This window comes from Phocoena sinus, chromosome 19, assembly GCF_008692025.1.
Source record: "Phocoena sinus isolate mPhoSin1 chromosome 19, mPhoSin1.pri, whole genome shotgun sequence".
NCBI classification, from domain to species: domain Eukaryota; kingdom Metazoa; phylum Chordata; class Mammalia; order Artiodactyla; family Phocoenidae; genus Phocoena; species Phocoena sinus.
Window position 1 is genome coordinate 38,124,363 of NC_045781.1, and position 22,516 is coordinate 38,146,878.

At 44.9% G+C, this 22,516-nt stretch overlaps 1 protein-coding gene across 8 annotated transcripts in view; it reads right to left on the reverse strand.

Moving 5' to 3' along the window:
• CDH11 (cadherin 11) overlaps positions 1-22,516 on the reverse strand; it is a 139,557-nt gene that overhangs the window by 65,422 nt on the left and 51,619 nt on the right. For 5 of the 8 annotated variants that reach the window (XR_004346927.1, XM_032613101.1, XM_032613104.1 and 2 more), the window contains one exon: positions 17,959-18,086. The gene's annotated coding sequence lies outside the window, so the exon portion shown is untranslated. Of the gene's footprint in view, positions 1-12,195; positions 12,406-13,879; positions 13,952-17,958; positions 18,087-22,516 lie in introns of all 8 variants that reach the window. The other 3 variants (XM_032613103.1, XM_032613105.1, XM_032613106.1) reach the window with 3 other exon arrangements.

Below are 22,516 nucleotides of genomic sequence, written 5' to 3' on the forward strand. Positions count from 1 at the left end.
TAGACCTTGAGCTAGGAGCGTGAATGGTACTTGAACTCCTTACAGTCTTGTGATGTAGGGATAATTATTCCTACTTGACAGATGAAACGGAGAATCAAAGAACTTAAGTTCCCCAAGTTCTGACACCAGATAAAATGGCATAACCTAAATTTGACCCCAGCTACAGGAAATAAGCTCAAATACACGTGCCAAGCATTCTCCAAACCCCCAACAAACTCAGCCAAAGAAAAGTGGCTCTTGGTATAACAGAGGTGGTGCCTATGCAAAGAAGGAAATTAATTTTATTCTGATTTCCCCCGATCTGTACTGTATGTACCAAATCAGAGCCCTCTTTGCAAAATTAAGGGGATTAGTTATCTTTCCATTCAGTCAGAGTGGCATTATACTTGCATGCAGACATTCCTAGCTAAGCAGAGGAATATCAAGTTTTTACAAAATCATTCAAGAGGTGAGACCTAACCCTGATTAGCGTTTCAATAAGAAGCCTAAGACTAAATAGAGACTAAGCACAGGATCACAGAGGCAATTAGGCATCTTCTAGACAGCCAAGCTTTTCCTCAGACCAATCGACTTGGAGCAAATGAGAATTTTTTTTTCCTGTCTCTTTCTTTTTTCCCCCTGTTGTGAAATGAACTGCCTTAAATAACTGAGGAGGTGACAGCAAGCCCGTTAAAGAAAACGTTTGTCCATTAAGTGAGGCTTAATTAAACAGAGCACAGGCTAATTGCTCTCCCATCTAATAAGTGGTACACTGGTTAAAATCATTCTATTTACAGTGTTTGGTCTGGGAGGCCTGTGATGACACCCTACCAGTAAACTAGGGGAAAAAAACACACAGAGACTTTAAGAAATCACATGCCACTTTGCAAAGCAATGGATGAACTGGAGATGTGTACATGCAAATGAAGTTGATCAAATATTAATATTTATGTCCGGTTACTCTCTCTTTAGATTTACTCAGAACGATGAAGCTACATTCACTTATCCCTTTAGATGACGCGTTTGGAATTACTGATAAAAGGCTTAGCTGTAGTACTGTGAGGGTCTAGTGATTGAAATTCTCCAAGAGTGCATCATCAATGCTCCATGACGATGGGGCTCATATGTGTTTTGTTCATCATCTTACTTCCAGTGGGTAGCTTGATATATTGAGCACGTGGGAAGCATTCAATGAATACTTGTTGATTGAGTCTGTGGGAAAAGACTTATAGTGGACACATTTGTGTCTAAAGTGGTAATCCTAGAAATGAGCTTGGATGGTATTATAACCTGAATTGTGTTTCTCTAAAAGATGCTGAACTCCTAACTCCCAGTACCTGTGAAGGTGACCTTATGTGCAAATCGGGTCTTTGCAGATGATCAAGTTAAGATGATGATGAAGTCATTAGGGTAGACTCTCATCCAATATGACTGTTGTCCTTATTGAAAGGGGACATTTGATCACTGGGGAACACCATCTATAAGTCAAAAACTGCCTGAGGCCCCCAGAAGCTAGGAGGATGGCAGGGCACAGATTCTCCCTCACAGCCCTCAAGGAGAAGCCCACTCTGCCAACACCTCGATCTTGGACTTCTGGCCTCCCAAACTGTGAGACAAATTTCTGTTGTTCAAGCCACCCAGTTTGTGGTACCTGGTTACTATGGCAGCCCCAGGGGACTGACACAGAAGGAGAAGGGCAGAGTGCAGGCTGAGCAAGACGGGAAAATAGCCCATTGTGATTGTCAGTTCTTCCCAGTCACCCGCCCCCAGGCCATGCGCCTCCACCCCCCACCCCATAAGCCATGGGCACTGCTGTGGCCAAGAGCATGGGGTTTAAAGCCTACCTCTGCTCTTCCTCATCACATGCCTTCAACTGAAAAGCGGGGGAATAGTATAGCACATTTCTCCTTGGGTGGTTGTGAGCATTAAATGAGATAATTCTTGTGAGGTGCTGGACACTGTATGTGGCATGTAGTAAGTGCTCAATAAATACTATTTCTTATCATTGTCAGCATTAAAGCCTCGGCCCCTAGAACTTAATAGTGTTGAGGTCAATTTTACATTTCTCTGGTTTGTCATCGAATCAGTGTGCACATGGCTGTGTCTGGACTGTCCACATGGATCTGGCTGGTAACGTACGGTGCTTGGAGTCCAGGTGGGCCCCTCACCATCGGAGGGTTGTGGCCAAGAATTCAGGCTGTTCACACTGGCTTTAACAGGTGGTCTCCTGCTCTATATCATGCCCCACCCCACTGAGCACACACACAGATTTCTCAATAGGAGGCCCTGGAATCTGCAAAGGCCTGGCCACACTGGAACTGACCTTGGAGGCCTGAACAACGGCAGGGCAAGCCAGGGGCTGGGCTGCTGAGTGAGCGCGGCAGTGGCCTCGGTGAGGCTGCTGGGAGCCCAGGTGATAGCGAGGGCTCTAACTCTGACTAGCGTTTCAGTGGGAAGCCTCAGGTGAAAGAGAGCACACCTGTCGGTCAGAAGGCAAGGGGGCTGCAATGAGGGAGGTTTCTAGGTCCTCCAGATCCCCATACTGTGTCCTGTGTCCAGAGCTTGATGATTGTTATCTTACTTACCCCTCACAGCAACTCAGTGAGGTAAGAATTACCATCTTTACTTTACAAATGAGGAAAGTGAGGTTCAGAAGTCCTTTGGTAATTCCGGGCAAAGTCACAAAGCACATCAGTGGCTGGTATTCAAAGCTGGTGGAATCACAGAGCTGCCCCAGCTAACCATTATGCTCCACTGCCTGCCAGCACTGTCCCTGCTAGAACGTTGCCCTCAGCGGGCAGTATTTAAGCCAGACTGAAGACTGCAGTATCAAGTCCCTCTGCTCATAGTTTACAGTCACACACTTAAAAAGGCATAAATGCTTCTTGAACACCAGTAGTACTCATCCTTAATTTCTGCATTGTTTACGAGATGCCTACAATGGAACACTCACAACAATAATTCATACTTTTTAGCACTTTGTAATTTACAAAGGACTTTCACACACATTAGCTCATGTTACACCTCAGCCAACAAAAGCGAGGGTTATTGTTATCCTTGTTTTATTGATGGAGAGTGAAAGAATAAGTCAGAGTAATGTTCAGAGATACTAGTGAAGGTGAAGGCTGCTCTCTGAGAGTAGGGCTTAGGCTGAAAATCCTGCCCCAAGAAAGGAAAAACTTTCCTTGAGGGGGAACAGGGTTTCCAAAATCAGCTCCCACTCGGCCTTCCTCTCATCCAGGAGGACACAGCTGATTAATAGCAGTCAGTGGTAGGGGGGGCTCACAGTCATGGGGTGCTTATTCCATGCTGAATACTGCACCTAGCACTCTACGTGCTTTATTTCATTAATCTGCGCACAGCCCTATGGGTTTTTTTTTTAACTACTGTTATCCCCATTTTATAGGTGAAAAATTGAAACTCTGAGAGGTTAAATAACTCACCAAAGGTCACACAACTAATACCATCCCTGACCATCTGATCTTAGAGGTTCTACTTTTAGCAGTTTGACTTTAAGGATCGCCCAATTGGTACAGCCTTTCTCATAGAAAAAAAAAAAAACAACTCTATAGTATCTGTTTTCTTTTTTCCACCCCTAGAGCCTCCTGACTTTCACTGCACCTTGCATCAGGTCAGATTCAAGGCTTGATTTGTGTTTGATTCAAGGCTTGGCTTCATTCTGCTCAGGACTCTTAGAGGCGCTGGATCTGATACTGCACCTGTTTGGAAGGTGCCTGCTGTGTTCCTCCTCTGTAGGGACTGTGGTTTGCAATTAAAGAGATTAATTTTGTGCCAACACCTGAATCCATGCATCCAAATGTCCTGTTGGAGGCAGCTTCTAAGTCACAGAAGACATGCAGACCCACCTCATCAGAGTCACAAGTCACTGCTCACCACAACCCACGTTAAGTGGCAGGACCTCCTCACGGCCTGCAGCCATCTTGTCTCTGGGTGGCTCTGACGGACTTCCAATATTCTCCCAAGACAGTGCTCTTGCCACTTCTAAAATGATTCAAAACACAGATCCCCCGAAAGAGTCCCAAAGAGATCATCAGTGAAGACGGTGCCACAGGCAATGAGTGCCAGCTTCCAATGGGAGGTGAAATCTGAAGGCGAGAGGGATCACTGGGGTGCTAGGGTTTCAACTTGTTTGCAAACATCCATCACTCGACTTTGCCTGAAATGACTTGGAAAAAGAGGGATTTGAGATGGGAAGACAGAGGACTGTAAAGGAGACGACAGGGCAGCTGGAGATTTTTTTTCACAAGAATTTGGGTAAAAGAGGAAATGATGAAATATACCGTGGCCTTGGCTTTCTGTCCACTAGAGAGGGAGAGTGGAGACATTCAGGGGGCTGACCAAGTCACTTCACAGTGGCCTGCCATGTACCAGAGAAAGCCAGATCGCCCAGACTGAGGAAGGCTCACTGCTATAGCTAAGAAGCTCCGTTTTGGATTTGAAGTATTAATTCAATTTCCTTCTTCTCGAGTCACTTACCAGCTGTGAGGCATCAGGCAAATTAGTCAATCTTTCTCACACTCTGTTTTCTCATTTGAAAAATGGAGATAAAATGCTCCCCAGCCCAGGCAAAGTGGTGGGAATTAAATGATACACAGACAGCATCCCTACGTGTCTGACACGTAGTAGGCTTCTTCCTCTTTTTGCTTTTTTCCTCTCCAGTCCTGGATCCATGAACGATGTATCCTCTAAATAGAAGAATTCAGCCCCCACCTTCATCTTGGAAACCTGAGCTCACATCTTCACTTATCCGGGATCCACACATTACAGAAAGCACCCAGTGCTAGCCTCCTGTCTACGTCATCACATAGCCCAGCCCGAGCCAGAAGCACCTGATGAAGGCTCATGGAAAGCAAGAGAAGATGATAGCTGTTTCTATTGTTGTTGTTTTGCAATGGGCTGTTTTCCCTGAGAAGCCAGTAAGCATACCTTAATACCAACCTGCACTTTTTTTGGTTCACCTGTGATCATTTGTTATAGTTCATAGATTTTCAACAGAAGAACCACTGAACCCCGGGGCCCCAGAGTCAAGCTCCTCCCCCTAACCTCAGTTTACAAATAAGAAAGCTGAAGCTTAGAAAAGAGGCAAAACTTGGTCAGGCTAACTCTGTTGGAGGGAGCATTATTCAGACAGAAGTATCTCTGCAGACTGGCTTCCCTACAGGGCTAAGATGAGTGGAAGCCTCCAGCCACGGCCAAACAAGGCCACTGTTCCCGCCAGCGTGCAGAGCTGGGCAATTACAACTGTGGCAATCCCTAGCTGTCTCCTGGAGGTATGCAAGCAAATGTCATCATCAGTGATTCTAAGGAGGAGAATAAACATTTGTCGAGTTATTATTATGTGCTGGGAACCGTGCTAAGTATTTCACATGCATTGTCTCATTTGATCCTTGCAGCAGTCCTATGAGTACAAACAATGCCCCAGCACAAAGATGTCCATGTGTTAATTCCCAGAACCTATAAATGTATTAAACTGTAAGGCAAAGAGGACTTTGTGAATGTGGTTTAATTAAGGGTCTTGAAATGGGCAGATCATTCTGGATTATTCAGGTGGAGTCAGTGTAATCACAGGGTCCTTATACAAGGGAGGCAGGAGGGACAGAGAGAGAGAGAGAATGGATGAGAGAAGCAGAGGATGAGGTGATGAACTTTGAAGGCAGAAGAAGAGGCCATGAGCTGAGGAACCCAGGAGACACCTAGAATGTGAAGAAGACAAGTAATAAGATTCTCCCCTACGACCTCCAGAAGGAACAGAGCCCTATGGATAACTTGATTTTAGTTAGTTAGCCCATGGGGCCCATTTTAGGCTGCTGATCTCCACAACTGTAAGATAATAAAGTTGTGTTGTTTTAAAGCCACTAGGTTTGTGGCAGCTCGTTACAGCAGCAACAGGAAACTAATATGCCCATTTAACAGATGAGAAAGCAGAAGCTTCACGAGGTTAAAGCACTCAGCAGAAGTCACACGTAGCGGTTCACAAGGAAGCTGAGATGATGCACAGAGGGGGACGCCAGAGCTCCTTCTCCTCTGTGCTGAGCTACATCGCGCTGGGGAAGGAGAAGGAAAGTACAGATTCACAATTTAAAACATGCAAGTCCTTCTTCAACCCTGGGAGACAGTCAAGACGGTCACTGCTTCCTGCTCCATTAAAAACAAAAACAGACAAACACGAACACGAGAGTTACTGTTCTGTTCAAAGTCACAGTTAGAGGAAGACCCAAAATTCCAACCCAGGTCATTTTGTGTGACGCCACTCCCAACCCATGCACTGTGCTTCTTCTGTATTTTGTGGGGCACTTTAGTTGGCACCACTCTTCTGCAAAGAGGAGCACCCTGTTCATGGAAACCAGCACATGGTGCCAACAGAGCCCAGTGGAGGCCGTGCCTGTTGCCACCTTCACAGGCTAATGCTCAGGCCAGCTCGAGGGGAGGCCGGGCCTCCAGGGCAAACCTGCGTGCCTGTGCTGTACAAACCTGGCTGTGACCTGTGTTCCGTCATTCACTGCGAACTTCTGTCTAGGAACCTGAATTTGGAAACACCTGGATATTTGGAATTGTATAGACTCAGGCATTGCCATCACTACCACCCTGAGCCCTGTTCAGGAAGCCGTCTCTATGTGACAGGCATTGTTCTAAGTGCATTAGAGGTAATAGCTCCGTCAACTGTCACAGAATCCCTGTAGAGTAGACACTAATTATTGGGCGATTACAATAATCACCCCATTGTTGACCACATTTGACAAATTATCAAAGAGGAGCACAGAGCAGTCACTTTCCAGCAAGAAACAAGATTAGAACCTGGCCATTCCCACCGCTGAGTCAGGCCACTAGTCCAGACCCTTCAATGAGGGGAAAAAAGCAAACACTCTGAAATAGGCAGGGATATATTTCAGGAAGTATTAATCTTTTATTATTATTTTTATTCTTTTAACTTCTTTAAAAGCTAAGAAAACTGTAATGAAATTGGGAAAGAGGATGTCTGCTGCTTGAGAAAGACTCCCATTTCCTAAATCTCAGCTCCTTTTTACTTTACTCTAAAGATCTTCTTTTTTTTTTTTTTTTTTTTTTTTGTGATACGCGGGCCTGTCACCGCCGTGGCCTCTCCCGTTGCGGAGCACAGGCTCCAGACACGGAGGCTCAGTGGCCATGGCTCACAGGCCCAGCCGCTCCGCGGCATGCGGGATCTTCCCGGACTGGGTCATGAACCCGTGTCCCCTGCATTGGCAGGCGGACTCTCAACCACTGCGCCACCAGGGAAGCCCCGAAGATCTAATTTTATTTACGCTTCCTGAACGCAGCCAAACAGTGGGGACTGCCGGAATTTGGGCTCTGGCGGGAGATCGCAAACAGAGCTTCTGTTTAGATCTCACTGCTTAGGTTAATGCGTCGTGATTCCTCCACAGGCTGTTTCCCAGGATGCTGTTATTTCACTGTCTGCTGGGGAAGAAAATGTCCCCGTGAAAATAAATGAAATGCAGCAGTATTTACAAATCCTGAGTCAGATTTCCATCCTGTCCAACAGGATGAGAATTTGACCCATTATTTACACTAGTAAGCTGAGAATGACATCAAAAGCTCTCGTATGAACTGCAGGGGAGATAATGATTTAAGTGACTTCAATCTAGACGTGTGATTTACAACAGAAATGTGTACCTGCTCCTTCTACAGAGGAGAAGAGAGACAGCATTGACTTCTATATTTAACGGGCAGGACACCCAATTCCAAGCCTTGTTTCTAAATATCCGTGGATTCCACATCTCTATGGTTTCACTTAGAAATTCTACTTGCCCTGGAGAAATAGGATGCATATAATAGTCCAGGGAGAGACAGAGCCCTAAGTGGAGGTGGAAACACCCTGAATGCCTGAAGAAGAGAATTCAGCGTTCTTTATGCAGCCTGCAAAGCAGATGTGATCTCCTTTCTCCCGGTCCTCCATTTCTCCTAAGACACACCCCACCTCCACAGATGCAGGCACACTCATACTGATCACTCGTCACAGGGGTGCCGTAAGAACAGATGAGAGAAAAGAGAGGCGAGGGTGCTTTACAGAGGGAAGTCACTGTCATCATTGTCATTCGTGTTATTGCTGTATTCCAGGGTCTGTTTTTTCTGGGCACCAGGAGCGTGGTATGGGAAGCATCTAAGTGCTGGAGCCAAGGAGGGCTAGAGGTGAAGTCTCAGCCCCACTATTCACTGTGGCTTCATGGGCAAAGCAGGAGCTGGTCTGACCCTTCACTTCCTCATCGGTAAAATGGGTATGAGCTTCCTTCCTATCAATGTAAGTCTGTCCCATCCCTTTTTTCTATTGGAACTAAGCTCAACTCCCCTGAACAAGGTTTACTCTGAATAAGATTTACTGTAATTTAGCATTTGAAAAAAAATGACAGCTTTCTTGAGCTATATATAATTCACATAAAGTCCACCCTTTTAAAGTGTACAATTCCATGTTTTCAGTAAATCTGCAAAGTTGTACATCAATCCACTGCTATCTAATTCTAGAACATTTCACCAATTCCCAAAATCAAAATCATAGCCATTAGCAGCTACTATATTTAGAGTACAGTTTACTAATCAACATCCTGTTCTTCTTCAAGGTCTAAGAAATCTTCTCCAAAGTCCACACTGAATTACTCCGGAACTTACAGTCGGCACCAAAGTGTCAGGCATTTCATGTACACCCCTCTGGGGCTTCCAGATTGACAGCTGAAATCTCCCCAGCCTTCCCAAATAGATGGTATGCTCTTGGAGTGCAAAGGCCGTACTGCCTGCATTTTCTTTCCCCCAGCACCTCAGCTCAGGGCTGAACACACAAGTCGGCGCTCAGTAAATGCCTGGCTCCTGACCGACTGGGCAATCACCACTTCTTCCGAAGACGAGCACGTCATCTGTCTGCTTCTCTGAATGCCAGTGCCTCCACAAGCTGTCATGTTCCATGATTATTCTCCCCAAAGCATGTGCTGTTAATTTTTCATCTTAATGAACTGTCCAGTCGAGTTTAGCAACGGAAATAGTGATAGAGGCACAGTAAAAATGGCTTATGTCCTGCTATCGTCAGAAGCCTTCTCCCCACAACACTGGCACATAATTGGAATAAAATATCTCAATGGCTACAAACATCATTTGTCAAGAATAAAGTGGGGTAAGTGCTATTTCAAAAATTCATACTCACGGGCTTTATAAACACGGATTATTGGAACGTTCCTCCAATTGATATCTGCTCTAGCATTTAAGTGCATGGCTATTATTCTCTCTGTTTGCTTGAGTGAAACCACTTTGGGTACCAAGCTACATGTCAGCCCCAGTTTTCCAGAGCATTACAGATGCACATTCTTTCCTGGTGGGATTGGGGTCAGGCAAGCCAGAGCCGGCCCGAAAGGCCTGTGTTAATACGCAGATGCACACGCGGGAAAGCCATGATGCAGCTGTCGGCATCCCCAGAGTGGAGTGCTCTGGGAACCGATGCCACTCCGATCTGAATGGTGGCCCAGGAGGAACTCGGAGCGAGAGCGAGAGCAAGGGAGAGAGAGGGAGGGAGAAAATGAGGAATAGAGAGACAGGCGTCTGAAGATTCTGAGCAACCCAGCAGCACAGAGGAGCTCACGCTCCAGCCCTCGGCCCCCCACAATTTTCTAAGACAGGCAACCCACCATCATATTCCTGTCGACGCGTAAGAGAAACATTCAAGAATTAGGTGTTGGTTTAGTCATTCATTCAAGAAATAGTTACCGAGCTACTACTAGTGTGGACCACATTGCTGGATGTTGAAAATATAGGGGTGGGCAAGGCAGACCATGTCTCTGAACCCCGAGGGGTTTAGACTCTCATGGGGGAAACAACTAATAAAAAAGGAAACCATGAAAGGGAGTCGACATGATATTCACACATTATGATGACTCCTGTGAAGGATAAGACAGAATAATGAAATACTGAATAACCCAGTGGTGGGTGGGCCTTTACAGGTTGTGACATCAGGAAAGGCCTTACATAATGGAGAGCCATGCATGTGAAGGGACCCAGACTGAGGGAACAGAAAGTGCCAAGCCCCTGAGACTTCTCCGTTAGGTAGAAGTATCGTGCCTGGGGTCCACAATACCTTTACGGGCTCACAGGAATGTTTCAGTTTCTTTTAAGGTCAGAAGGAAAATTGACCTTTGAGGGTAAAGATTATATTCATCTTCATACCAAAGCAGCCATAAAATATAACATTTAATTCTTTTAATAGAAAAAGGAGCTCATAAAGGCAAAGATGCCCAGGGCCCATGAAGACATATCAAGACCCCCAAGGTACCAAGGCACTCAGGAATCAGGAACCCCATCTGGAAGAGAGGATCCTTCACAGCATCTTCAGACAAATGGAGACTGAGAAGGAAAACTGATGCAAGAGGATGGAGTGTCAAGCATCATGAAGCACAGGTACCCTCAGCAATACGGTATGGATGGAGAGTTAATTGGGAGGGTGGAATAGGGGCTTCAAGAGATGAGAGGGGCTGGCGACTGGATCATGCCAGTCTTAGGAGCCAGGCGGAGGAACCTGCAGTTTGTCCTGTGAAAGACCACAAACTTCTGAAGCTTGGAGTTTTAGACTGAAGGAACTTGATACAATTTAGACTGTAGAAAAATCTATCCTGCTGCAGCTCGGTGGAGGAGGACTCGGGAGGAGATCAGGGAGCCGGATGTGCTCCCATGATCCTGGTCACCAGCGACCCTGGCCCCTCCCGTGTGAGCACAGGCTGCTCCCTGCCACTGTGCGGTCCAGCACAAACCCTGGACAAGAATGCAACTACACAAGCGACAAAGGCTTTTTCTTTGCCCAAAGCATGATGCAAATGGTTTAGGGGCATTGAGTAACAATGCTCCTGGGTCCATTTTTCAAGTGGAAATTCTGAAAAGAGATTGGATATGTTGAGAGGTCCAAAATAGCATCTGTTATGGACAGAAATGTGATACTTAAGGAAACTTGCTAGATATTCATTTAGAGAGGTTCCTTCTAGCTCTTGCAGGTATGTGGCCAAACTCTTAAACATGTTTTCTTTAAAAAAAAAAAAAAAAAGTATAAGAACTGTTGCTATGGAAACCTAACATCATTTCAAATGGTGCTTAGATTCTAAAATTCAGAGCCTCTTGAAAAGATGAACTCACTGGCCCCTCCACAATTCTTCTAAAGCCTCCAAATGGAGGCATTTCCCAGGTGTCTGGCTGCAGTCTTCTAGAGTCTCAGCAGACACAGTTAATTGGTGGCTGATTTTAATGTCTTGTTACCCTTCCTTCTCTGCTCTCTCAAACTGCCTTGAGCTCTGCATGCCCCACAGGGCACAGGGTAATTTGGGTTAGTAGCCTCTGGAGGAAATGGTGAGTCTCTGGCTTGGTAATCACATGGGGCTGGGAGGGCTGCTGGGCAATGGCCTGATTTTTTCCTGAAACATTCTGGGAGCAGCTGAACCTTCTTGATGGGCCCAACTGAAGAAAACAGGTAGACTTAGAAGGGGGTCAGGGGAGCCCCCTTCGCTGGCATTATGAGTTCCATGAGAACAGGAACTGCAGTAATCTTAGTCACAGGTGAATGTGTGGATTTAGCACAGTGTAATCAGTCAGTAAATGTGTTTGATATATGAATAAATCAATTACTGAATGGCCAGGAAGTCATTCCCTGGTGATTCCACCTGACCCCTCTCAGGTTCACCTACTTTCTTCAGCCTAGATATGTTTATCACCCCACAGACACTGAGTACCCAGCCTGCAAAGAGCATGCATAGGTCTTGGCACAAAGCATGAAAGAATGTCACGGTGTCTTTCAGGAATTATTTGATGAGTGAATGAGTGAATACCTGAAAACAATCCTCCTGGGCCCAGAGCACTTGACGGCAAAACCATATCACACTGTCTTCTTGGGTTACTTCCTGCCTGTCACCGTATTCAAAGTCCCTCTCACGTTGAGAACAAACTATTCCTTGCCATGTAATGCATGGAGGAAATGCACAGATAAACGAGCAGTGTTCAAGTGCTTTGATCTTTAAAAGGAGGGAACCCTACACCAGCCTTTGAGATGCCGTGTTGACTCTGACAAGCAGAACAGAAAAGTCACACTATCTACATGGCTGGTTGCCGGAAATGAAGTGGGTAGATTTCAGTGGGACTGTCTGTTCCCATCCTGGACCACTGGGTCCAGAAAGGAAGTGTGCAGAGAGCGTGATCACCTACCTGCCTGAGACTCCCCTACTTGATGAGACAGGGGAAGATCCTTTCCCAAAGATGAGCATCAAGTGTGTAGCAAGTGGCCCAAAGAGGGGCCCCTCCTGCCATCTCCATCCTGGGGGTACATTTGCTGCTTCTGGCATCTCAGGGAAACTGACAAAGAGAGGAACGTATTCTTGGTTTCAAGTACATCTTGGTTATCTTGCTAAGTAAGTGCTGGGGAGAGAGAAGAAGCTCACCTAAGTGTCTGGGTAACTGACGTCCAAGCTGTACCTCGATTAGGCATTACGTTCATACAGCTGTTGCATGGAACATGGGGGAAATGGTTTAAAAAAATCAGTGACTCAAGATGAAGGGTTTATAAGAATTAATTTTACTATTTTTGCAGCTTTTCTGTAGGTTTGAAATGTTTTAAAATTTAAAGAAAACTTAAAATCAGAGAACAAGCAACAAAAACAAGGGGGGAAACTTAATAAAGTTTTCTTTTCAAAATCAAGGTGTGGAACAGTATACGTACGAGTGTTTACAGTTGGATACCACCTATGTATACAAACATGGAAGAAGCGAGTACATGGGTGTGTGGTTGTAACGTCGTAACTGCCTGGAAACTCTCTGGAGGGTCACACAGAAAACTGAAAATAGTAGCTGCCTCCAGGGAAGGAAATTGAGAGACTAGAAGATAGGGATTGAAGGATACTTAATTTTCTGTAGACCTTGTAACTGTCTTACCTACTTATATAAACAAACAAACAAACCACCTAGTCATGAATATTTTGCCTCAAGAACCTCTGCACTTTTCTCTTTGCTTGAAAAATCCTTCCTGATTGTCTCCTGGTAAATGCTGACTCATACGTCACATCTAAACCCAAAGGTCACCTCCTCACTGAAGCCTTTCCCGATTTTCTCTTATCAGAGTCAGTCTCTCTGTGCTCCTACGAACCCATGGAGCTAAGAAACTCTAAGCCATGGTTATTTTCTGCTGACCTGGCTCCACCACAAGAAGGGGTGCTCTTTAAAGATATGACTTTGGTACAATTGTCGTGTTGATACATGTGCCTCTCGTTCATTGCTGTACCGGCACCTAGTCCAAGGCCTAAAGTAGGAATGGTTCTCAAGAGATGATTGATGGTTTTCCTGTCCCCATGGGTTACCTCTCACTCAGTGCCTACCTTCAGCAGCACAGCGCTACATTGGCCAGCAGCACCTAGGTCTGTCTCCCTTATAACCCACATGGAGATTTATGATATGACCACCAAAAGAATTGTAATATGACCACCATCCAACTTGGTTAAGACCAGAAGGCAAGACACCAAAGAATTGGAAGAGACACACTGGAGGCACTACGGTACTGTACTGGGGCGTGGAGGCCCCAGCTCTACATGTCGCTCATCGTTTGGCCCTCAGGAAGTTCATTCACCGCTCTGAACCTCTGTGTCCTCATCGTAAAAGAATCAGGACAACGGCACATACCAAAGTGTTGGTGACGTCAAACAAGACAATGAACATAGAGCACGTAGCACAGTGTCTGCACATGGGCGTTGCATTAAACATCAGCTCTCACTGTCCTGATCAGGAGGGTCTGTGCACTTTGTTCACCATTCCTTAAATAAAGCAAGATTACAGAACCATGGCTTCGGTTGAAGTTTGTCCTTTAGTACTGATTCTGGCAAAGGTGGGATATTTACATTACCTGGCACATGAGAGCTTCCTGTATCCCTTAGTTGATTGCATTAGTGACAGTCACACTGTACACACTGAGGATCTGCAAAGGAGTCAGCAAGTGAACTGAGTGTCTGTTTATGATTCTCAGGGCACCAGCTACAGACAGATACTTGGCCTCTTTCTCCACAGTGGCCTATATCCCAAAATAGGAAATGTGCCTTCACAGACAGACCCAGCAGGCAGAGGGGTTAGGAGGCAGGCTGCTGACATTTCACACTGTCAGGGACAATGCAGAGCCTGGTGGCTGCTCCAGCACAGGTGAGCTGCCCCCCGCCCCCCCGGGGGCTTTTTGGGATTGATTTTTATGCAAATGTTTATGCAAATGAAAGATAATTGGGTGGCCTGTGATGATTAGCCCATGCTGATTATCAGTCAGGAGGGTCTCAACGTGTGTATACTTTTCATGAGTATAACAACAAATACTTTTCGCTTTAAGACGTTCGAATCTGTGCCCCAATGCCCTACTAAAAGCTCAGTGTGGTAGCGGGGCCAGGAAGCTCTGTCCTGTAGCTACTCAGGTCATTCCTCTCCTGCTCTGAGGAGGTGTCTAAGTAAGAAAAATGTACCAGGAACGGAAGTTCAAGTGGATTTCCCTAGAAGTCAGCCAGAGAGTTGATCCCTAAGTCCAAACCACTTCACAACCATTTGTGAAAAGTCTTTCTCTCTACCTCCCATCCCCCTCTCTTCCCTTCCCACTAGGATTCTGAGTACTTTATACAGAGCTCCTTGACTGTAAGCTCCTTGAAGAAAGGGAAAGAGCCTTTCATCCCTGCCTGTATCCTGGCACATCACAGGCACTTGTTCAAGGAACACTGCCATCCTGAGTGGATTGGGGATCAAGAATCTGAGTCTTGAGCCAAAGTTGTAGGTAAGTTTCACTTTGCCCTTCCAAAACCTTATAGTATGATCCAAGTCCTTTCCTGCCTCTAGGCAAAAAAAAAAAAAAAAAAAAAAAAAAAAAATCCTATGTCTAAAACAAGAAGATTATCCTGAAAGATCAAAGGACTGTTCCATCTGTACCATCCTGTGATTTTTTAAGAGTGCTACAAACATTAGAATAGTTTACCTTCCTCTCCTTGGAATAAAAGCTATGCAGAACTCTTCGAAACAGGCTGTTCTTAATTTCTAAGTGGGAAAAAAAAACACCAAAACGATTTCCTAGAAGACAAATTAAATTGAAGTACTTTCTATTTAACTTCTGACTCTGTTTCATTGATACCTCATTCTAATTGTCCCTATTACCAAGAAAAAAAGGAAATGTCAGCCGCAAGTCCTACTGAAGAATTCAAAGGTCGGATGAAATGAAGAGACCCATCTGGCTTGGCAGAAATGAGATGATCGTCATTCACAGGCATTTCCAGAGGAGGGATGCGTTCCCTCTGCTGAGCCAGGCTTCAGAGCAAATGAGTGCAAAATATGCTAACATGAGAGGAGTCGGCCACATAATTTCCAAGTCATATTGGTGCATTTGCAGGAAAGCATGGCTCTGCCTTCACTAAGAGTGTTTTCATTCATTGGTTTATTCCCATGACAAACGTTGGCCAGAACATGGGAGAAAGAGTAGGGGGGCTCCCCAAATTGAAATTTTGTCCCAGAACAAACCCACATTAAAATATGAGTGTAAAACACCTGGAAAATCACCAAAGATTTACACGCCCCAGTCACAGGGGCTGACCATCTAAGTAAAAATAGCTTGTGTGGGCTGCAGGAAAAGTCTTTGCCTTACGTGGAGGAAATGTTTTTTGTCCATAATGGATCAGATTAATTCTGGGGAAGACAAAAGAAAGGAGTAAGCAAAGATAAAAGCTCTAGCTAAAGTCAGACCTCCAAGGATAAAAACGTCCAAGGATAAAAGTATGGCAATATGGCCATAGGCAAGTTACTTATCTTTTCTAAAACTCGGTTTTCTCATTTGTAATATCTTGGATATTAATGGAATCTATCACAGTAGGTTTTTGCAAGGATTAAGGGAGGTGATACCTTTAAAAACCTTATGTGCCTGACATATCGTAAGCACTCAATACCTGTTAGCTGTCAACATTGTGACTTTTCTCTCTGTGGTAACATCAGGTCCCCTTCTTCATTTTCTATTTAAACTATACTTAAAGTCTCTATTCATACATTTAGTAAATATTTATTGAGAACCTACTTTGCGCCAGATACAGTGCTTGCAACTGGGAGCCTGGTGGTTCCAAAATAAGGCCAATCCTCAAGAACCTTCAGGTCTAGCTGGGAAGACTGACAACTAAACAGACAATTACAGCCCAATGTGGGAATCACAGTAAATGGTGTAATCTCGATGACTAAAGGCTAGGAGACGCCCAAAGCCCAGTCTTCAGGGATCAGAAAGAACTCCTTAGAGATAGTGAGGTCCAAGTGAAGGTATAATTTATGAGTAAAACTTAGCTTGTGAAGACAGGGAGATTACTGGGCTTTGGGGAAATAAAGGTTGTGCCTTATAGTAGATCCTAGAGTGGACGTGTACAGTGAGGGCTGGGTGTGCAGAGAGCAGCTGGGAGTGACTCTGGACAACAGAACAGTGGCCCCATCAGCGAAGGGTCCTAGAAGCCTGAGAAGGAGTTCAGATCTGTAACATCGCAAGCGATTAAGTAGCAAAGTAACATAGTTTCTGGATTTAGGGACACTGTTCAGGATATGTAGGAAAGATGGATCATGCTGGAGCTGACAGGGGGAGAAGTAACACTGGAGGCAAAAAGATCTGTTAGGTGGCAACTGTGGCAAAATCTTGGAGAAAGGCGATCTGGCTTGCATTTGGATGGTGGCAGTGGGGATAGAGAAAAAGAAAAATGTTTCAGAGATAGCCAGAGAGTGAGTCAACAGGAATCAGTTGCTATTGGAGGTAGGGGTTGGGAGGCATATGGGATCCCTCCCATGTTTTGGATGTGAGTGAATTTTGGTGCTATGGCTGAAATGTGGCACACAGGACAAGGTAAAGCTTTAGAGGAGAAAATCATGACTTGTATTTGGCCCCTGCATTTAAGGCACTTGGTGGACACACACGTGGAGGTGAGCCACTGACACGTGGAAGGATGGTCTAGGACACTAAAGTGTGGAAAGTCATGCTGGTAGAATTAATTCTTAAATTTTTATCTGAATATTTGGACATCCTATAAAATATAGCTCCAGTTACTACTGAGCAGATAAAGGAGGTAAATCCATTCATAGCATCCTAAGACTTAAGGACTGTTAGAGACTCTGGATCCAACTACCCTTGTGTCCCAGAGAAGAGCTCCTTAACCTAGGGCACACAGACAATGAATGGCAGAGCCAGGTCTTGGAGTTGAAGTCATCCTCCTGACTTATGATCTAGTGCTCTGTCTTTTGAGATCTAAAAGGTTCAGCCTCCTAGCAATCTCTTTTCCTCGTGGGATGTAAGCCACCTTGTACATATTTAGAGAATTCTTTTCAAAAGAAGAAAATGGGATAAAAAACAACATGTCGGGGCTTCCCTGGTGGCGCAGTGGTTGAGAGTCCGCCTGCCGATGCATGGGACACGGGTTCGTGCCCCGGTCTGGGAAGATCCCACATGCCGTGGAGCGGCTGGGCCCGTGAGCCATGGCCGCTGAGCCTGCGCGTCCGGAGCCTGTGCTCCGCAACGGGAGAGGCCACAACAGTGAGAGGCCCGCGTACTGAAAAAAAAAAAAAAAAAAACCCAAAAAAAAACACAACATGTCGGTTGCCTTAGTCAGTCTATCCAGCCGAACTCTTGCTAAGGAATTATAACCCCCTTTAGTTCCTTCTTTCTCCTCTGAACCTTCTATAGTCAAAAAAAAAAAAAAAACCCAAAACAAAAAACTACCATCATCCTTGTACGGGAACATAATCGATGCTCCATAGAGATAACCCAGTAACAACAGTGAATAATCACATTCCTCAAAGCCCAGGCCTACTTCCCTGTCAAATTCTACTCTGGACTTGTGAAGGTTCAAACCACCGCAGGTTTATGCGATGGGCCTGGAAGCCATCGTTTCCATCTCCACAAATATAGTTACATTTGAAACACTCAGTAACGCTGGCCCATCTTACCTTCTTCACCCATTGGATACTTGCTGCCAATTTCTATAACGCAAAACTCCACCCATCTGATTGGTCGTTCAACAAATGGCAACAGGAATGATCGTCAGGAGGCCACTGAGCCGAATATACAGTGATTTCTGCAAAAAGTGAAAGGACTGTTAGTAACCTAGAGGTGACATGAATCAATAAAGTGATACACTACTAGACACTGGGGGTACACAGTTGCATAGGACACACTTTTCTCAGACAATAACGGTCCAGGTGTAGAAAGATGTAAACAAATTATCACAATTGTGTGCAAACTGGGAAAAACTTGTCATGGATTTAGAGGTACCCACAGGATGGTTTGATGAACCATTTGTGCATCTGGAGCTTTGATAACAAAGAAAAAAGCAGTCATACATCCAACTTCTTATAATACGCTACATACTTTACACGCATCTGCTCTAGCACTAACGACAAACCTGTAGGGGAGACAGGAAGTCTTAGAGCCGGTTGCTGATAGAATCCACATTTTACTGGCGTCCAAAGCAAGTTCCTTCCCTCCTAAAGGGAGAAGCACTGTTCTGGTGCTGTCGAATCCTCATGGAATGGCAGACTCAAGGGCAGAGAGTGACAGTGGTGGCAGTTGTGATAGGAGATGTCATCCCCATGCTGGCAAAGCAGAGCACAGGGCTGACAGAGCTGCAATTCTTTGTCAAGATGACATTCCTCTCCGCCCCCTCCTGCTCTGCACCACATTCTGGAGTTTCTGTGTGGGGCTGTGTTCTGCCTGGATTCGGGTCTGATTCATCTTCACGTCTCCTGAAGTGTCTAACACGTTTCCTAGCCCAGAGCAGCTGTTCAATGTATATTTGCTGAATGAATGAAGAGAGGAATATGGAGTGTCTGAACAGCTGTCGTCTTCCAAAACCGAGGCACTGAACCAAGGAAGGTGCGGCTGGCATAGCGTCCCTAACACAGCAGCATAAAGGAGTTCTTGAACGTCCTTCCTCTCCAGAACTTCTACCTTCTAGGATCAACTCGGGCTGCATTAAGGGCTTAAACAGCTTCTTACTTTGACTTTATTATCTTTCATTTTTCCTAAATCCACTTCTCCTTGCCTCATCTTGGTTCCACCTAACAGCTCCTCACACACAATGCCTTCTCCAAAACAAACAAGGACAACAACAGCATGTGAAAAACCCTCTGGTGAAGGGCTGAGGACGGACTGTACATCTACTGAAATCTGCTCATGGCTCGATTCGGTGACTGTATCAAGAACAGGAAAACTGTCCTAATGTGTGCTATTTCCAGGATGTCAAAGACAGAGTAGCAGATGCACGTGGAGTCACAGGGGGCGGTTCGTTCAGCACGTAACTGATAAGGAAGGACCCAGCTTGCAACCACATTGTAGCCAGTTTCCAGCAGCCCTCCCCCAATGAATCACACGCCCAGACATTCATGCCCTTATGTGGTCCCCTTCCGTGTGACTCTGGGTTGCCCCTGGGTAACCAATTAAACACTGCAGAAGTGATACTATATGATTTCAGAAGCTGAGTCATAAAAACCTGGTAACCTGTCTTGTGTTCTTGGAAAGGTTGCTCTGGGAGAAGTCAGCTGCCATGTCTGAAGTTTGAATGCTCTAGACCTCCATGCTGTGAGGAAGCTCCAGCTAGCCATGTGGAGAAGCTGCGTAGGTAGCGAGAGAGAGGCCCAGCCATGTCTAGCTGTTCCAGGCATCCAAGCTGAAGAGCCAGATGCTAAGTCAAGGTGGCATCTTGGACATCCAACCCACTCAAACCTTCATGTGACTCCAGCCATCTGACTACACAGCATGAGAGCCCAAGTAACAACTGCCCAGATGATTCACTCAACTCAACTGTAAGAGGTAATGATAAATAGTTGCTATGAGACACTAAATTTGGGGGTGGTATGTTACCCAGAAATGGATGAATAGGAGACCATAAACAGGGATGGGATGGAACGGGCATTTGTTGTAGTCCTTACCAATGTATTCTCTTTAAATGCATATATCCACTCTGGGTATCATGAACTCATCAGGGTATCTCACCCCACCACTCAAAAAGGTCAAACTCTTCCCCGAGGTGTACAGCCCATAACACCCAAGGTGGGATCAGAATCCAGCAGTGCAGACTTCATAGCCTGTGTTTCTCCTCGGGTCTCCAATCAGTTCATGATACAGCCATTGTGCTTTTAAAAGTTTACTCCTCAAATCTATAAAAACGAATTGAACTCCCACTTGGCCTTGCATTCTTTACCTCCCTGCAAAATGTCTCCTTTAAAACTCCTTTCACCAAAAGCTTGCACTGACAATTAAGAGCCTTGGAAGGAAAACAAAAATAAATGGGTGAATTGTCTATGAATTCTGATCACTGCAAACATTTGAGAAAGAGGGGCTCTGGGTTCTGTGGACAATGTCTGTAGTATACAATTATACCATCTTTCTTAGAAAAAAATGAACAGAAGAAATCTAAGTTGTTTTTGTGCTTTTAACAGAATTGATGGGAAAAAAGAGTTCATTAGGTTTGAGAGGGCTGGGCAGGTATAGTGCAGATGTTCTCTTTCTGCATTGGTGTTCTTGGTTGGAATGTTCATTTTCCCTCTCCCCCCAGACCTTCCCCACATCTAATGACTCCCCCGAGGCCTGGAATCATGTGGTCCCTTTTGAGACAGAAAAATACAATGCAGCCCTGCTGCACGCACTCCTACCTACTCTCAGGGCATCTTCCCTTCATTTCCCAAGGCTTGCATGCCATCACGGGCCCTCTTCAAGTACGGGAACCACTGCTCTCTACCAGCCCCTTCCATTGCTGTGCTCGGCTACCCATAGTACTGAACCTCTTAGAGGCGAAGACACTCCATGCCATATATTAGTTCAGAGACTGAGAAATCAGGAAGAGGAACACCATGAAGCCAAGGGTGTAAAGTGGGATGGAGAAAATACTTGGCAAGCATATCAAAATCAAGGAGGAAACTCAGGGACAGATGGGGATGTGATTGTGGCAAATTTCTTTTGCTGAGCTCTGACTGTATTGAAGACTCAGTACTTGCAGAGCCATATCCTTCCCTTTGACCCACGAGTCATGCTGCCATCCCTCTCTTAGGATTTCTGCTCCAAATCAAATACCCTGGCTTATAGCTCTCCATGTGTGGGTCTTCTTCTGGAATGTGGGCTCAGCCCGGGCAGGTGTGTGCCAGGATCATTGTCAACAGCACTCCAGCAACAAAAACACCGACATATAGTGCTGTGGGGGAGGATAAGGGCTGAAAGTATATGTGAATTACAGTAAAATAGTCCCCACCCCACTTACTCCATCAGCGCATGCTTCAGGATCCTCAGGCCACTAACTGTGTATATATAGGTATGACACAGGGGTGATGGGTATAAAAGGGAAAGAATTGCCATTGAGAGGAGCAGGGTAGCCCAAGGAGAGAGTGACAGCTCCATTTTACAGGTGAAAAAAACTGAGGCTAAGTGGTAAATATCCAAATTCATAGAGCAAGGAAGCAGCAGAGACCAAATCACTAAAAAATCTACTTCTTTCCTGCCAGCTTTAAGAACCCACAACGAGACCTACTTCCCCGGGTAAATTATGCCCGTTTCTCTAGGATGTGATAACATAATTTCTACTTTTTGGTATAACAACACAACAGGGAATTTGAGATATTTTGGTATGGAGCTGAGTAATACAAACTATGATTAAGTACATTACTATTAAACAATAAAATATCAGGTTTTTGAAACTTTTATTGGGCATAGAAGTCAAGCAAAGGCCATATACTTTTCTGTTGGTCTAGAAACACCAAGTTGTTTTGTTGATATTGCTGTGTGTTTTTCTTGCTCCACAGACAGGAGAAGGGGCACAGGCAGTAGAGCCTGGGTTCCCTGCAGATGCGGGCTTCTTCCTTTTATGGGTGTCACATGTTCCTGACATTGTTGAAGGGATGAATAAACCCAATTAAATACTCACCACTGGGTGTTTTTCTTTCCTGTTAATTGCCCAAGTTCCAAAACCATATGGTGAAGCATATTTTGTAAGATAAATTTGTAGATTATGATTAAAAAAAAATGAGGGAAGAAGCTATTAAATGTGAGGGGACAGGGCTTAAAATCCAGGCTCTGCCTCTTCCAAGCTAATTTGACTTTGGCAAGAACTTTTTGAGCCTCAGTTTCTTCACTATAAAATGGGGGTATTAATAACTCTTTTGTAGGATTATTGTAAAGAATAGTGATAATAAGTACAATACCTCACTTAGAGTAGGCACTCAATGATTAGTAGCTGTGATTATGAAAAGGGTTAGATTGTGCTTTTTCAATCGTGCACGATTAAAACATTAGTTTTACCTCTTATTGTATATTTGCTGTTCACAAAGCCCTATGGTAGATGGATAAGCCCTCATATATTGATTAATAATCATACATTTGTATATATTAATATACATTCACGGGATATATAATTAATATTAATCTATAAGCATTTTTCCACACCATTCCTTTTCAGATGAGGAAACTGAGTTTTTAAAGAAGTTCAGGGATCCCTCAAAGTACAATGGCTCAGCTTAG